A 15,869-nucleotide genomic window follows, 5' to 3' on the forward strand; every position below is an offset into this window, starting at 1 on the left:
GGAGAGCAAATATTCGCCTCGACTTCTTCTCTCATGTGGGATTCATATTACGTGAGTAGATTGGTGATCCAATATATGTTCATGACCCTTTGAAGGAGCTATTCATTTGAGTATGATTTCTAGGCATATGCATTCCAATTCTATGCGTTGTGTTTACTTGTTTTCTTTTATATCCCATCACATTCTTGAAAACTTCTTTTTCTACATAAATTTTTTTTTTATAACTTGTTTTTCTACATAAATTATTTTCTAAATATCTTTCTGAATAATAAATAAAGGGAAAAGGCCCCCTACAACTATAGGGTGAAGAGAGGAGCTTAAGAATATCGAATGAGATAATTGCCAATACAAACATCATCTATGAATTTTCATAATTCTGTATATGAGCACATGCAAAGAGAGAAAATTCAATGCAAAACCTATAAAATAATCGATCGTAATTTAATTGTAGTTTAATGAAATTAAAAATATCGACAATGATGAAGTAGAGAGCCACACAAGTTTGGTGGGTGCAGAACCACCTTAATCTTCTTTTTCATTCATTTATATATGTGTTTGAGTATTGTACATAACCGGGGTAAAGGCACAGTGACCTTTAACCCCCACAACCTCCCACTTAAAGGACAATGTGCTTTTAAGGAAGAACAACCAGTGAGCATATTATCCAATGCCCATCAATACGCGACAATACTCAAACCGCTGACTAGGTAGACTCTTCGTCAGCATATCTGCAGGGTTATCATCTGTATGAACCTTGACAAGCTCTATGAGCTTGTCCTCAAGTACCTCCCTAATGAAATGGTACCTGACCTCAATGTGTTTGGTCTTTGCATGAAAGACCGGATTCCGTGCTAGCTGAATAGCACTCATGGAATCACTATGCAATGTCGGTACACCTGTATGAATCCCCAAATCTCCCACTAGCCGATCAAGCCATATAGCCTCCTTGCAACCCTCTGTGGCTGCAACATACTCAGCCTCTGTGGTAGACAAAGCAACACACTTTTGTGCGTGAGACATCCACGACACTGCACCACCTGCAAAGGTGAACACATAACCAGAAATGGATCTCCTACTATCCACATGCCCTGCATAGTCTGAATCTGTGTACCCAAGTACACGCATGTCTCCTTTACCAAAGCAGATGCACATCTCCTTGGTACCCTTCATGTACCTCATGATACACTTAACTGCCTCCCAATGCCTTTTTCCTGGATTAGCCATATACCGGCTAACAACTCCCACTACAAATGCAATGTCTGGTCTAGTAGCTATCATAGCATACATAAGACTCCCAACTGCTGATGCATAAGGAACCTTGGCCATCATGGCTCTTTCCTCATCTAATTTGGGACTATTTGTGTGACTCAATTTCACATATGGAGGCAATGGAGTACTCACTGCCTTCCCCCCCTCCATATTGAAACGCTGCAATACTTTTGTAACATACTCTTTCTATGAAAGCCAAAGGAGTTTCCTACTCAGATCACGCGTGATGCGCATACCAAGAATATGACCTGCAAATCCCAAATCCTTCATATCAAAGGCCTTATGCAACTTGGCCTTTAATGCATCTAGCTCATAAGTATTCTTGCTAGCCAATAGCATATCATCCACATATAGAGCCAAGATTATCAGGCTATTATCCTTAGCCCTTTTAGTGTAGAGGCAGTGATCAATTTCACTCCTAAAATCCTGGGACCGAATGAAAGCATCAAACTTCTGATACCATTCTCTAGGCGCTTGCTTAAGACCATAGAGACTCTTCTTCAGCTTGCAAACTAAATGCTCTTTGCCCTTTTCTTCAAAGCCTTCCGGCTGCACCATGTAAATTTCCTCATGCAAATCCCCATGCAAGAAAGCTGTCTTGACATCCATCTGCATAAGCTCCATATCCTCTGCTGCCACTAGTCCAAGCATGCATCTAAATGTGGTCATCTTCACAACTGGAGAGAATATCTCATCAAAGTCCACACCCTTCTCTTGCTTGAACCCTTTAGCAACCAAACGGGCCTTGTACCTAGGCACATCATCACCTGTGGCCTTCATTTTGTAGACCCATTTACATGGCAATGCTTTCTTTCCATGTGCCAAAGAAACCAAGTCCCAAGTCTTATTCTTCATAAGTGAACTCATCTCTGATTGCATAGCATACTCCCACTTGCATTGATCCTCACGCATCATAGCCTCTCTGTAGCAAGAAGGCTCCCCGCAATCAGTAAGCATCACATAGTCTACCCTTGGAACAAACCTATCAGGCGGTCTAGACACTCTAGATGATCTTCTCAAGGGCATTTCAGCTTGTTGTCCCACTTGCATATCAGCCACATTTGGCTCATCATTTCCACCAATAGATGATCCATCATATCTACCCTTGATTGTATACCTGTGGGAGTACTTGGTAGTACCATTTCTTGCACATTTGGTGCATGGATAGCTTGCTGTCTATCAACATATGCAGGTGGATTCACATCCTGGAAAGTAATTCTCCTCATTTCCACATCCCTCATGGGTGACTTATGCATCTTCTTCTCATTGAAGACTACATCATGGCTACGTATGATCTTCTTTGCTTCTGGATCCCAGAGACGATAGCCCATCTCTCCACTTTCACCATAACCCAGAAAGATGCATTTCCTAGACTTAGGATCTAGCTTCTTTCGAAGCTCTTTTGGCACATGTGCATATGCCTCACACCCAAATATACGCAAATGAGAGTAAGAGGGCTTCTTGCCACTCCATGCCTCTTCAGGAATACCACCATCCAAACTCTTACTAGGTGATCTATTGATCACATGCACTGCAGTCTTCATTGCCTCAGCCCAAAAACCACCAGAAAGACTTGCATTGGAAAGCATGCATTGCAACCTTTCTTGAATGGTACGGTTCATCTTTTCTGCAACTGGATTTTGCTCTGGAGTACGAGGGGATGTGAGCTCCCTCTTAATCCCACGTGTATCACAGAAATGCTGAAAGTCATGAGAGAGATACTCTCCACCATTGTCAGTCCGTAGGCATTTAAGCATTCTACCTGATTGATTCTCAACCAAGGCCAGCCATTTCTGAAATACCTGGAACACATCACTCTTCCGAGCTATAGCATAAGCCCACACTTTCCTAGTTGCATCATCAATGAATGTCACATAGTATTCAGCCCCGCCTAATGACAGTGTAGGCATGGGACCACATACGTCTGAATGCACCAAATCGAGCTTTTCAAACTCTTTCTTTCCCCTTCTTTTATGGGCTGATTTAGTTTGCTTCCCATAGAGACAATGCTCACAAAATTCAAAATCAGAGAAACTCAAATGCGGTACATAACCCAAACGGCATAAGAGTTTCATTCCATTCTGGCTCATGTGCCCCAACCTGCAATGCCACAAAGAAGTGCTTGGCTGCTCGGTTATTGCAACCACATGATCAAATACCCCTGATACATGTAGGGGATACAAAGTCCCACAGTTGGCACCCCTGGCCAAAAGCATAGAGCCCTTCTGAATTTTCCAACTCTGAAAGCCAAAAGAAATGCAGATCCATTTGCAAAAGAAAACTTTATGTCACCTGCTCCCACTATGTCACATGCATAGTCATTTCCAAGATGCACACAACCTGTCTTTCCACTGTCATAAGTGGAGAACCATTCCCTATGGGGAGTAACATGGAATAAAGCACTAGAATCCAAAATCCAATCCTGGGAATATGCATCATCTGAAGTGGTAAGCAACTCTGCAAATAAACTAGACATGAAGAGAACGTCATTGTCACTATCATGTGTGACTGCATTGATCTCCTCGATCTTCACTTTTCCTTTGTCCTCCCTTGGACTCTCTTCCTTTTGATTTGCACCCCAATTTGCATTCTTTTTCTTATCCTTTTGCTCTCTTTTTAGCTTGTAGCAATCCTTTTTCATATGGCCCTTCTTGCCACAATGGTAACACTAAATGTTCCGTGCCCTGGATTTGCTACGTGACTTCCCTCTTTCTTGGGACTTCCCCCTAAACTGTGATCTACCCCTTTGCACATTTAATTTCAAGAATCTCTCTACAAACAACTCTGACTTTACCAATGAACACTAGGTCTATAGCTCTACTTGAACTTTGCTCTTCACCTATAGGTTATAGCTCTGACTTCATTGATGAACATTAGCTCTGTAGCTCTAGATGAGCTTTTGATACTAACTACACATTCATTTTGTTAAACTTTCAATATATGCTAATTAGCATATTTCTTTGTTAATTATTGTATGATTAATGCCACATAATAGTTGTTAATATAGTATCATCCCAGACAGTATAGTTAAAGCCCATTGTATGTAAAGATGACCTCAAGATATGCCCTATTAGTTTATACAAGACCATGTGTATGGATTGATAAAAGATTAAGCAAAATACCTAGCACAATCATATCACATACAACTGTAATGAGGCTTTAACATCTTGAGTGCACATACAACTATCAGTTAAAGCCACATAATAGCCCTCTATTGTAGTAGCTAATTGGACATGTGTCTTTCATGTGTGCTCAAAGTTGCAAAACCATGGAAAGGAGCTGCCTACAAAGAAGGTGCCTAGAAAGGAGTTGGCTTCAACTGACAAATCAGGTGGAAAGGACTTTTCGTGCCCAAATTCGCTCCATAGTGAAGATGTATCTGGTAATGTCACCATGCTTGAAGATGTGGCAGTGTGATTGATGCTATACTTGAACTATTGACTGCTTTGGAAAGCCTTGACAATGAAGGGGAGGCATCAATTGATGTTCAAAACCTGATGGACATTGGTGAATCATGGCAGTCCCTTGGAAAATGTGACTACCAAGTTGGGTAACAAGAAGAAGTCCACCACTTCTGCTTCTCTACTTGAGCCTCCAAAGAGACAATTCTCTGCTTTTGTTTGGGTGCTTTGTAGTGTGCAACAAAAGTGATAGAAATTTCTCTCAAACCAAACTTTCAATGTGTGTCATAAATGGGTGCATCATATGGCTGTTACTTATGGTAGCCTATGGACCTAATTCCTATTCTACAAAGTACTTTGAACAAAAGTCACATAAAAAAATGTGCTAAAAATTTTGGCTCATAAATCTATTTCAAATTGCTTAGTTGTCTAGATCTTAAGAAAACAAAAACTAAGAGACTGTCTATAATCATCTTGGGTACATTTGATGCATTTGACTCTGAGAAGATTGTGTTGGGTTCCAAGTCACCAAGAAGCTAACCGATCGCGCCTGAGAAAACATCTTTGAAACGATTAGGTTTCAAGAGAAGTACTACACACTTTGGATTCAAAAGAGCATTGAGACTTGATGCAGCTTATAAACAGAGACTCACTATGCACAGAGAAGGTGAACTAATAAGCTTTAGCTATTTTTGTCTTGAGAGTCCTTTCCCTTGATTTGAGATAAACAAAGCACTTGGAAGACCTTTCTCTAATACTTAGAGAAGAAAATTCTAGAGCCTTCACAAAGGAGATCATTGCTAGGAAATCGAATTCCATAAAGAGAAGTAGGCAATATGATGTCCTAGTGTTGATCCCTCCCTAGAAAAATTTACCAAAACCAAAAAATGGTAAGTAGACAGATCTCTATTTTAACGATCATTGAAGGGTTCTATTAGACAACATCAAAGCCACTATGCTTGGGCATTGCTTTTACAAAAAAATATCTCCATTGATTGTTGTGGTGCAAGGTTAAGACAATGGGGAGATAACTAAATACTAGATTAAGGATTATTAATAATAGAAGAGAATGCTTCCATATGGACCAGAAAGGAAATGGAGAAACAAGTATAGGGATACTATCAAATACACATAGAATAACTGCATAGCCACTATGCTTTGCCACTACTTAAGAAACACGATCTCTCTCCATTGATTGTTATGGTGTAAGGTTAACATCATGGGGAGAGAACTAAATACTAGATTAAGGAGTATTAACGTATGGACCAAAATAAAGGCAAAGGAGAAGCAACTATATGGACATTGTCTAAGACATGTAGCATAACTACATAGCCTTACACCTCCATCTTGGAATAGTTGAGTTGAAGGTTGTTGCAATCTATGCACCCACTACAATAGTAGATACAAGAAAGATGTTGGTAGAATGGCTATGGGATTCTCAAGATATTCTTATGGTGGGAGACTTTCATGGTAGAGAACAAAATTGATAGATGGAATTAGCTTGGCAATGTCATCCATGGGGCTGAGCTATGTTTGTGAGAATAGCAAACATCTGGAGATATTCTAGTTTTTAAAAGTCAAATCAACAAGAAGTAGAGGACATTTAGATGGAGGCTCAGTTGGGTAGAGCATATTTGTCTAAACCATTATTTAATATTTACTCCCAAATACTTTTACTTCATGCCTCATTTTGTATCACAAACCAGCTCTTTTTAAATTAACTTTAGTATGGGAAAGAATATGTGTGCATGGTTTAAAATAGATCCATAATTTGCTCAAGTCAAATCTATAGGGCACAATATTAAGAATATTTGGGCAAAGATTTAGTCTAGTGATGAAGCTACCTTCAATAAATGGTAGCCCTAAAGGAACAAAGATTACGAAAGATGATCTAAAATAGGAAGATTTGGAGGGATCACAAAGATCAAATATTTAAAAGAGAATTCAAGCTTTTGGATGGAGAGACACAACAAGTTCTTGAATCTGCCTAATTGAAATTGCTAGAAACAAAAAATGTACAAAAATAGGAAACGGTTTTGACCATATCGACAAAGAAATATATGAGAGTGTGCTAGATAGGCAAATGGGTAGACCTACCAAACAATGCTTTCAAATTACTAGATGAAATTCAAAAAATGAAGAAACTCTACTTTTGATCAAGTCAAATGGAGCCAAAGTCTTTGATGAGAGAAAAATAGCCTTTATCCCCTGCCATTTTGTTGAATTATTGGGTCACAAGAGATGCATTGATAAAAACGTGTTAGATTCTCCTTGAAAGCTGAAAGATCAAAGCTCTTTTCTCATTTGAAGCTAGAGAAGTGGGAAAACCTCTTACTCTACATGATCTAGAATAGGAACTAGGGATGTAATGAATGAGGGAAAGACTCCAAGCATAGATAATGTGGCATGGAATTATACAAAGCTTACTGGATTTTCTTAAGGCCCAAAATTTTGGTATTGTGCGATGCTGGCACATAGCGACACAACCTACCTTGGCAATTAGGAACCCATTGTTTATATCATTTGATTTCTTATGAGGATAAGGCATTGTTAGGTAGAAACAAATATGTGTTTGGAATGTGTGGTTTGTGCAAAGTGCTCAAAAAAATGTGGGATGCTTTGTTTGTGCACAGAGGTGGGATGTTGTTGATGGTTGTATTGTTGTAAATTATCTAACATAAGTTAAAATCATATGCAAAGCATGTGTGTTTGGAACATGAATGCATTCCACATACATCCCAACAAAGTGTTGAACGATTCATTTGTGCACACAAGTCGGATGTTGTTGATGGTTGCAATACTAAAAACCCTAATCGTATGTGCATGTGGTTTGATTGAGAGCTTCGAGTGTGGGTGCATGTGATGAGCTTTCCGACTGGTCCACTACTGAACATGTTTTTGAGCAAAGATTATAGTTATTTTAGAATCTAGGATATATTTTTTTGGAAGTAGAATGTAGATGCTTAAATGGTCAGACCATCAGCAAAAAGTAGTTCTTGCTAGAATGTGTGATGTGCAGATAGTGAACCAAATATGGTCTAATGTTGATTGGTATATTGTTGTTGGGTGATCAATCACTTGGGCGCATGAGATGAAAGCATCATTGCAAGAATTCTATATACTTGTGTTGAGCTCTATCGATTAATGTTGACGTCCTTGAGGATCACTAGAAGTATTTTGTTATCTTGGGCAATGAAAGCATTGATGCTTGTTTTAGGTGCCTTATATAGCCCAATTATTTAGAGCGTTTGGTTCTCAAAGTTGGCAATTATCAATTCAACCCCAACATTTGCTATTACTCTGCTATTAATGAGTTATTGTGTCGATTTGTAGAGTAGTGAAAGCCCATGGTTGCCAAGGCAAGATAGGTTAGCAAAGTTGGGAAGAACAAAAATGTTGGTTCTCTAATACTTATTTCTTAGAGACATAATAAATTAGTAAAGATGAGATTATTTCTTGCTAGAATGTCATGTTTGTGTGCAATTAATGAAACTCAATTCAAAGACTCAATAGATTGTCTATGAGTTCGTATATGCTAATATATCTCTTTATAGACATTTTTTCTTCTAATTGTAGTTATGAAAATTTTGCAAGTGCTTGGTGTCAACTTTTATGTGTTTATGCTCGAGCATGCTAAGTGGAAATAGATGCTCTGGTAATGTAATTCGAGAAAGAGCTATGTAAGTGAGGCCATGTGTACAAATATTCTGTAGATCAAGTGCCACACCTATCATTGTTAGCCCTTGAGATCTGTGTATAGTTCTAGCATTGGTAGGATGTATTGGAAATCGCTTGCATGTAATAACATTCAAAGAAATTTTCCCTACTTGGAATTCTTTTGTCACTTAATATAGTGGTGTCCATGTTGGGAAGACACTATCATCATATAAGTGTCGATTTTCATATCAAGCTTTGCCACCTATGCTTGATTTGCCAAATAGAATCCAGACGACTCATTGTCGCTCAGTTGTTGTTATGGTTTGGAAAATCCCATCTACACCATTAACTAGTCCATCACCAATGTCTGTATTACCTATGCATATATCCACTAGCATTCCATTTTTTAATGCTAGTGTCACATTTAGTGTTGATTGCATCTAGAATGTAAGGTGCGCCAAGAATATTTTCAAATATGTATTGATTATGGATTTTGTTTAGAGTGTTCATGAAGAAGAGATGCGCCACCTTTGTGTCAGGGTTGGGTTTGTTGTGGAACATACCATTCATGTAGTCCAAGTCCATGTCAGTTTGCTGCCCAACTTTAAATTTTTTTGGCACCTCTATGAATCTATTATCTTTCTCGCACATTATCTTCATTAGTTAATAGGACTGGACTATGGATTCCGAATACTATTGCTCGATGAGGCATCAGGTGGGACATTCTTTTGAAGATCCATCATCTCTATGTGTTAGAGCATCACGTAGCAATGAGGGCAAGATATCAATATCAATGGATATGTATTGCTCCATGAATGTGATTATGTTTTATGTGGGTGAGTCTGGAAGAGTTAGAGCATCTTTGACCCATAGTGTCTAGACCATGGTCATGTTGATGCCTCTATGTTGGAATCTTGTTATGAAGAAGAAGTCAAATAGCTTACCAACAATCGTCTAGTCTCTTTTCAGTTCTTACTTGATCGCATTGATTTGATATACGTAGTATCATACTATCGTTATAGGGTCCAAGCAAAAAAGATGTCACAAGTATGATTCCTCACTATCATCATCAGATTGTTTAATATATGGGTTCATCTTTTGCAAGCATTACAACAAGCTTGGCCATAGTCTCTCACTACATGAGAATGTCACAAAGAATGTAGGCATTCCAAGCTGCCGAATCATTGCAAAAACATTTTTTTCCTAGCTTGTATTTATAGTCCTTCGATGTTTGCCATGAATCAAAATCTCTATACCCAATCCTTGATTTGAGAAGCTATTCAATGTTTGTGTCATCTCAAATATCCTTTGCGTGAAGTTGTTGGCATTGTAGTTTGCCCTTCCATCATTGCACTCAAGTAGAAGATAGAATCTTGGAGATCATTATTTTGATTGCTTTGAAGAATAGACTCTCGATGTTTCTTGCAAATTTTTTATCTTCATTGATTAGTTCCCATTTTGCAATTTCTTGGTAGCTCTTCTCAAATAGTTGGTAGTATGCTCTTCTCTACCCAAAGAATCACGTTAGGAAAGACCTATCTTGGCAAACAATATCCTTAGATAAACTAAGTAGTGAGTAGTGTGACGCTAAAAATTGATATCTTTTATTTGGCATTGGTATTTTTTTTCTCTATGCTTGTTGATAAGAGTTTGAGTATCAAGTGATAGCTTAGCAGCTCTCACTTATTTCTATTTTCTAAGATATTGTATGGGATTGAGAGGATGAGTGGAATGGATCATTATAAATACCATGTGTATGAATGATAAATACCTTGGTATGGGGTGAGAGTTATTTGTGTATGGGATATTATGGGGTTTTTTAGAAAATAGGAAGAGTGAGTCATATAAAGAGGTGGGTCTCATGTCCATGTGTTCCAATAATGTAAGAGAGATCACATGCCAAGCATGTAGAAGGCATGTGGGGGAGTATGAAAGAGTGTGGAGTCAAGAGGAATCCTTCTAGAACTCCTATGTGGACATTTGGAAAAGAGAGGGTCCCTATGGGCTCTATATAGGGAGACTCTTGACTTTCTAAATATTTTAAGAGTATTGGACACATGTCAAGAGTAGCCAAAAAGGACATGGATGGTGACATATGGGCTTATGTGATAGATGGGGAAAGGAATCTATAGGCAGCAATTGTAAATGGATGAAGGAGGGCGAGATCTCTATAAAAGGAGCCCTCCTCTCCCTTGTTCAACATCTCTTCCACCATTGAGCCTCATGTTGCTATAAGTGTAGTCTCCTCAAGCCTCTTCTATGAGCCTTCTCTTCCCTCTTGTAGATGTTTTCTTATGTAGACTCTTGAGTCCATCTCTCTCAAGTTCATTCTCTCTCTATGAGTAATCGTGGAGCTCCCGCTCCCTCTTGTATGTATGAAACCTCTTTTCCTACCTTGTGTGTATAGCATATGGAGTTGCATTTGAGTAGATTCTCATTCTATTGGAAATGAAGGTCACTTTAGATTATCTCCCTTGAGTCCTCTCCTTTCATTGTTCTCTTCTTCCTTTCAAAGTCTTTAAAGTGCTTCTTACTCGGCCGCTCATTGTGCGCACATGGTCTACCCATTTCTCGAGCCACGAAGGGAATTATTTTCTCTCTCTTAGGAGACCTTTATGGGTTTTATATTGTTGAGATAAAGTCTAAGCATGGAGGGAGTATTTGTAGGATCCCGTAGGATAGAATAGATGCATCTTGCAAGAGGTGTGAGAGCACAATGAAAGCACTATGGTAGATCTCTATTATGATTGTGAGAGAGAAGACTCTCTCTTATAGAAAGGGGGAGAAGGTAATACCTTCCCTACATAGTGGAAATCAGCCCCTACATCAGTGGGAATCAATCCCTACATTAGTGGGATTGCCTTTGTCTTACATCATCACTTAGGTCACACACTAGACACATCATAGCACTTGATGTGCCTTTACAACACACACAAACACACATGTGACTCCCCTAGATGCACACATGCACCATAGAGCAAGCCTTTGATCATACTTACCCCAACAAACCCCCCTCAAGGGATTGCCTCTTGCAGTGTTAAGGATACATCTAGTCTCATAGTTTCTCATGCCATCTCATGGTGGTCAAGGATTAATCTATGGCTAGGATCTCATGCTAGCAAGGATTCCCAAGGGTGTGAGGTTCACAGAAATGGGATAGTCAAAACACATATCACATGGCCTACATCATATGGTGACTAGAGGTGATTTACGTAATATATTCTTTTTGGAGTACTATTCCAGGCAGAGAACCTCAAAATTTGACCAAGTGATGATAAACAAAAAAGACAAAGTGCCTAAAAAGCATGGTCTTCATTTTCTTCATTTGTTGATGGAGTTCTTCCTTCAGGCATAATTGCTTTGTTGTTGAAGTAGTCCTTCTTGTCTTTAGCTTTTTCTTTTGTAGACTTCTTTCCATTCACAACATTCCATATCTTCTTTTTCATAAGCATAAACTTGGCTTTTGTTTGCCAAGTATGAAAACTAGTTCCATTAATCTTATCAGAAAAGGTCTTAGCTTCCATGGCAAGGTCTTACCTAAGGGAAGTGTCTAGTGCCTTACAAGTGAAAATATGAGCAATAAAAAATAATCCTTCAAAGCATTTAGAGTAGCAAAGGCTTGCGACCAAATTCCATACTACAAAACATAATGGAAATGATGCTTTCACTTGCATGCTTCATGAAAGCATTCCAAGCAAATCCAAGTGTAGCAACTTAAAGCAAAGCTGTAGCCATAGTTGTACTGAAGCTATTCAACACTTTAAAACATCAGAAATGCTAAAGTAGCATCTAATGTAGCATCAAACTCACAACATTGTCAAAATTGTCCAAAACAGAGACCAGAAGTTGGAGGGTGCAATTCTCATAGCTCATAGCTCTATTCAAGGGGATTTTTATGCAGGAAGAAGGGCCTTATAATAGAGAAGGGCTACCAGCAAGGAGGGGCGCAATGTTGCGTCTCGCCATAGCCAAGCTTGAAAAAATCGACTCGTTTTTCATTTGTTGTGCCTCCATTCCTTGTCCAAATGAGGTCATATTTCAGCAACAGCTTACCCTCAGTGTCATCCAGCACGGGCTCAGAGGAATTTGCAGATAGGTAGGTACAGAGGCAAAATTGCATGAAAGTTCGTCGAGGAGTGTGAGTGTTGGCATTGCGCATACAGACAAAATTTTCCTAAATGCTTGTAGCTGGAAGTTTGCCCATATGTGAGGAGTTTGTAGCTCAAAGGTTTTGGGCAATGGTCATCTGTAGGCAGAGAACAGAGCTCTCAAAGATTTGGGGAAGAAGGAGGAAAACGGAGAAGATGAAGAAACTTGTAGTTTATGCTAGAGATAGCATCTAATGCTAGGCTAGGCTAGATCTAGAACCTAGAGCTCTGATACCATTTGTAGGATCCTGTAGGATAGAATAGATGCATCTTGCAAGAGGTGTGAGAGCACAATGAAAGCAATATGGTAGATCTCTATTATGATTGTGAGAGAGAAGACTCTCTCTTATAGAAAGGGGGAGAAGGTAATACCTTCCCTACATAGTAGCAATCAGCCCCTACATCAGTGGGAATCAATCCCTACATTAGTGGGATTGCCTTTGTCTTACATCATCACTTAGGTCACACACTAGACACATCATAGCACTTGATGTGCCTTTACAACACACACAAACACACATGTGACTACCCTAGATGCACACATACACCATAGATCAAGCCCTTGATCATACTTACCTCAACAGTATTCTCCCAAGTCGGCACCAATAGAAGGAGAGTGCATTTTTCATGACTGTTTGACCCCCTGTCAATGTTTTGCTCATAACTTTTCGCTCGGTGGTCCAATTTAGACGAAACTTATATCAGTGCAAAGCTCTCTTTAATGAGCATTTCATTGTGTGGTAATATCTTGTATTTGATACAAAACTAATAAGTTATTAGTCTCTATGTTAGAAAGTATGTGTTTATGATAGTTTTTACCCTTGTCCCATGAACTGCCAATATCTTCCAACCGCTTCTCTATTTCTTACGAAACTTATATCAACGCGAAGCCCATTTCAAGACACGCATCTCTATATGTGTCTGAATCTTTGATATCATGCTAGAAGTTATAGGCCTTTGTGTTTAATGATAGTTTATAGAGTGTTTTGAGCTACTTGTAGAAGTACAATGTTTCCCAGGAACCTATTGGAATATGAAGCCAAAGTGAGTCTAAAATGAGTGTTCTACGTGTGTTTTATAGTCTAGTGAGTCCTAGACATGCCACATGTCATATTGGGAGTTATCCCATATACAGTATGGCTTTCTAGAGTCTAGTGTCACACTATATAGTGTTGTGCTTGTCTATTGTCTATTATATCAGTCAACATCAAGCTCTTTGGTATCATGTGAGTACTTGTCCATTGCTTTCATTTCCTTTCCATTTCATTTCCATTATGCTTGTTATCTTTCCTTTCCATTCCTATTGTTAGCTTGCTTCTCTCCCTACCACTATGATCTTTCATGTGGTATCAGAGCCATGTTCCTAGCCCTGCTTTGTCTTTCCCTTTCCCTTCCAAGAGGTTGAGGTGAGGGAGGCCAATGAAGCTACTCTACCTCCTCCTCCTTGGAAGTCTACCCTCTTCTCTCCTTCCTTGAGCTCTCTTCTCCATGCCATGATCTGCCACCTCTCTTCTTCTTCCTTCAGCTACATCTTTCTATGACCTATGGATGATGTGACACTTCTATCCGGATCTAGATGCAAAATCACAGCTTTGTGTCTTCAGCAAAGTTGTAGAGGACATTGAGTAATACAAATTTCGTTTTTACATCATTGCAATCCGAGTTTTCCTATAAAAAGTTATAGCCCTTACAAGAAGTGACGAAATTTATTTCTGTGCGTGAATTTCGTTCTGGAGCTCAATGATTTGACAACCCAAGCATGATGCAGCTAGCTCAACGTGGAGTTGTCCATCCTCTTCATCGTTGACCTCTGCTCTAGCCCGCCATTTGCTCCTATTGCCCGACATTCTATTGGAGCTGCTCCGAGCTTGATGTGAGCTTCAAACACTTCCCGACTTCTCTGATTACCGCCCGATTGTCCTTGGTGCCCAAGCTCCACTTTTGACCGACTCTCCAAGTGCTCGTGACACCTCCAGCCTCTACTTTGACATCGGTGACTCTCCCTTAGCCATTTTGAGAGTCACTATGCGAGTGCTCCGTCTAGATATCTTTGAATGAGATCATTGAATGCTTTCATTATTAACAATGGTCGCAAAACCTCACTCATGTAACAATGTCTATATGCAAGTCTTCACCTTAATGCCAATCACCACAAGACATGCATGAGCAAGCGTGCCTCAATTGGATTAAGTTTTTATAACAAGTCAATTGGTAGATTCATCTTAAATGTTGAGGTCATGAACAACATTGGCTTGGTGGTGTGCATCTCTTACAAGCCTTGAGGGGTAGTGATCTTAGTCTCAACCAGTTCTCATAGCAATTGCTCCTCTTCTGGAAACCAGCGTGCTCACTACCTACTCGTCTCTCCAAAGTTTGCAATACGGAAGATTAGATTATTATCTTGGAACATATCGACAATTGTAATAGCCTTTGATTTGCTTGTAGGTGCATTTAAAGGATAACTAATGACATCAGTTCTTTAAAATTCTCTACATATTATGATCAATATCATCCAATGAACGCTGCAACAAGCATCTTTGAGTTTCCAATTTGTTCAGATAGTAGTAAAGTATTTCCATCACTATTCCTCTATCAAGACTTTCAATATCATCTGGATTCCCTAAGCTGAAATCCGTCCCGCATTGTTGTCTCTACCATTGGTTAATATGTTGTTGGGATTTAGCTAGCTCTATGTTCACCTTACTAATGAGAATTAATCCTAAATTATTAATTCAAAACATGCTTTACTTCAACAAATGTGACCTCTAGCCATAGGGTGTTAGGCATTACATATGCTATTTTTTATCATAATGCATTTCTTCATTTGTGTTGACCTTATCCATTCCATTTTCTTCTTGTTGGAATTAGCTCTCTTCATTGTCTTTAAGTCTATCAACTAAGGTGTCTACTTTTATGCTCTCCTCCATATTTTTTGTTTTGGGTTGCATTGGTCTCCATACCAATTTGGTGTTATGGCCTTTTGGTTTGGTCCATTATCACGATTCTCTCCTAAAAAGGCATTTTTTTTCCCCTCCTTCAAAATCCACACGTCGCCACCACAACTGGTTAATTTCCTTGTCATGTTCTCTTTTAACTTGTCCAAAGAAACATCTTAACAGCTAGAAAGAGCTCAGTCTCCACTGAATCATGAAATTTGGAAGTGTGTATCTATTAGGACTATAAAACTCGTCTATGCAACTGAACTTGTTGAAAACTAGCTCCATGTCTCATTTAGTCATTTGACCTATTAACTATAGGTTTGAACCATTTTCTAACCTACTGATGAGAGATTTTGAGCCGAATTCAAAAAAAATATCTCCAATTCTTTGTGCAAAATGTTGATCATTATGAATAGGAATATTATTAATTAGCTCAATACTGTACAGATATTATC

The sequence above is a fragment of the Dipteris shenzhenensis genome, chromosome 11 (genome assembly GCF_047967505.1).
Source record: "Dipteris shenzhenensis isolate YYH24624 ecotype China chromosome 11, Dip_SZ_1.0, whole genome shotgun sequence".
Lineage (NCBI taxonomy): Eukaryota > Viridiplantae > Streptophyta > Polypodiopsida > Gleicheniales > Dipteridaceae > Dipteris > Dipteris shenzhenensis.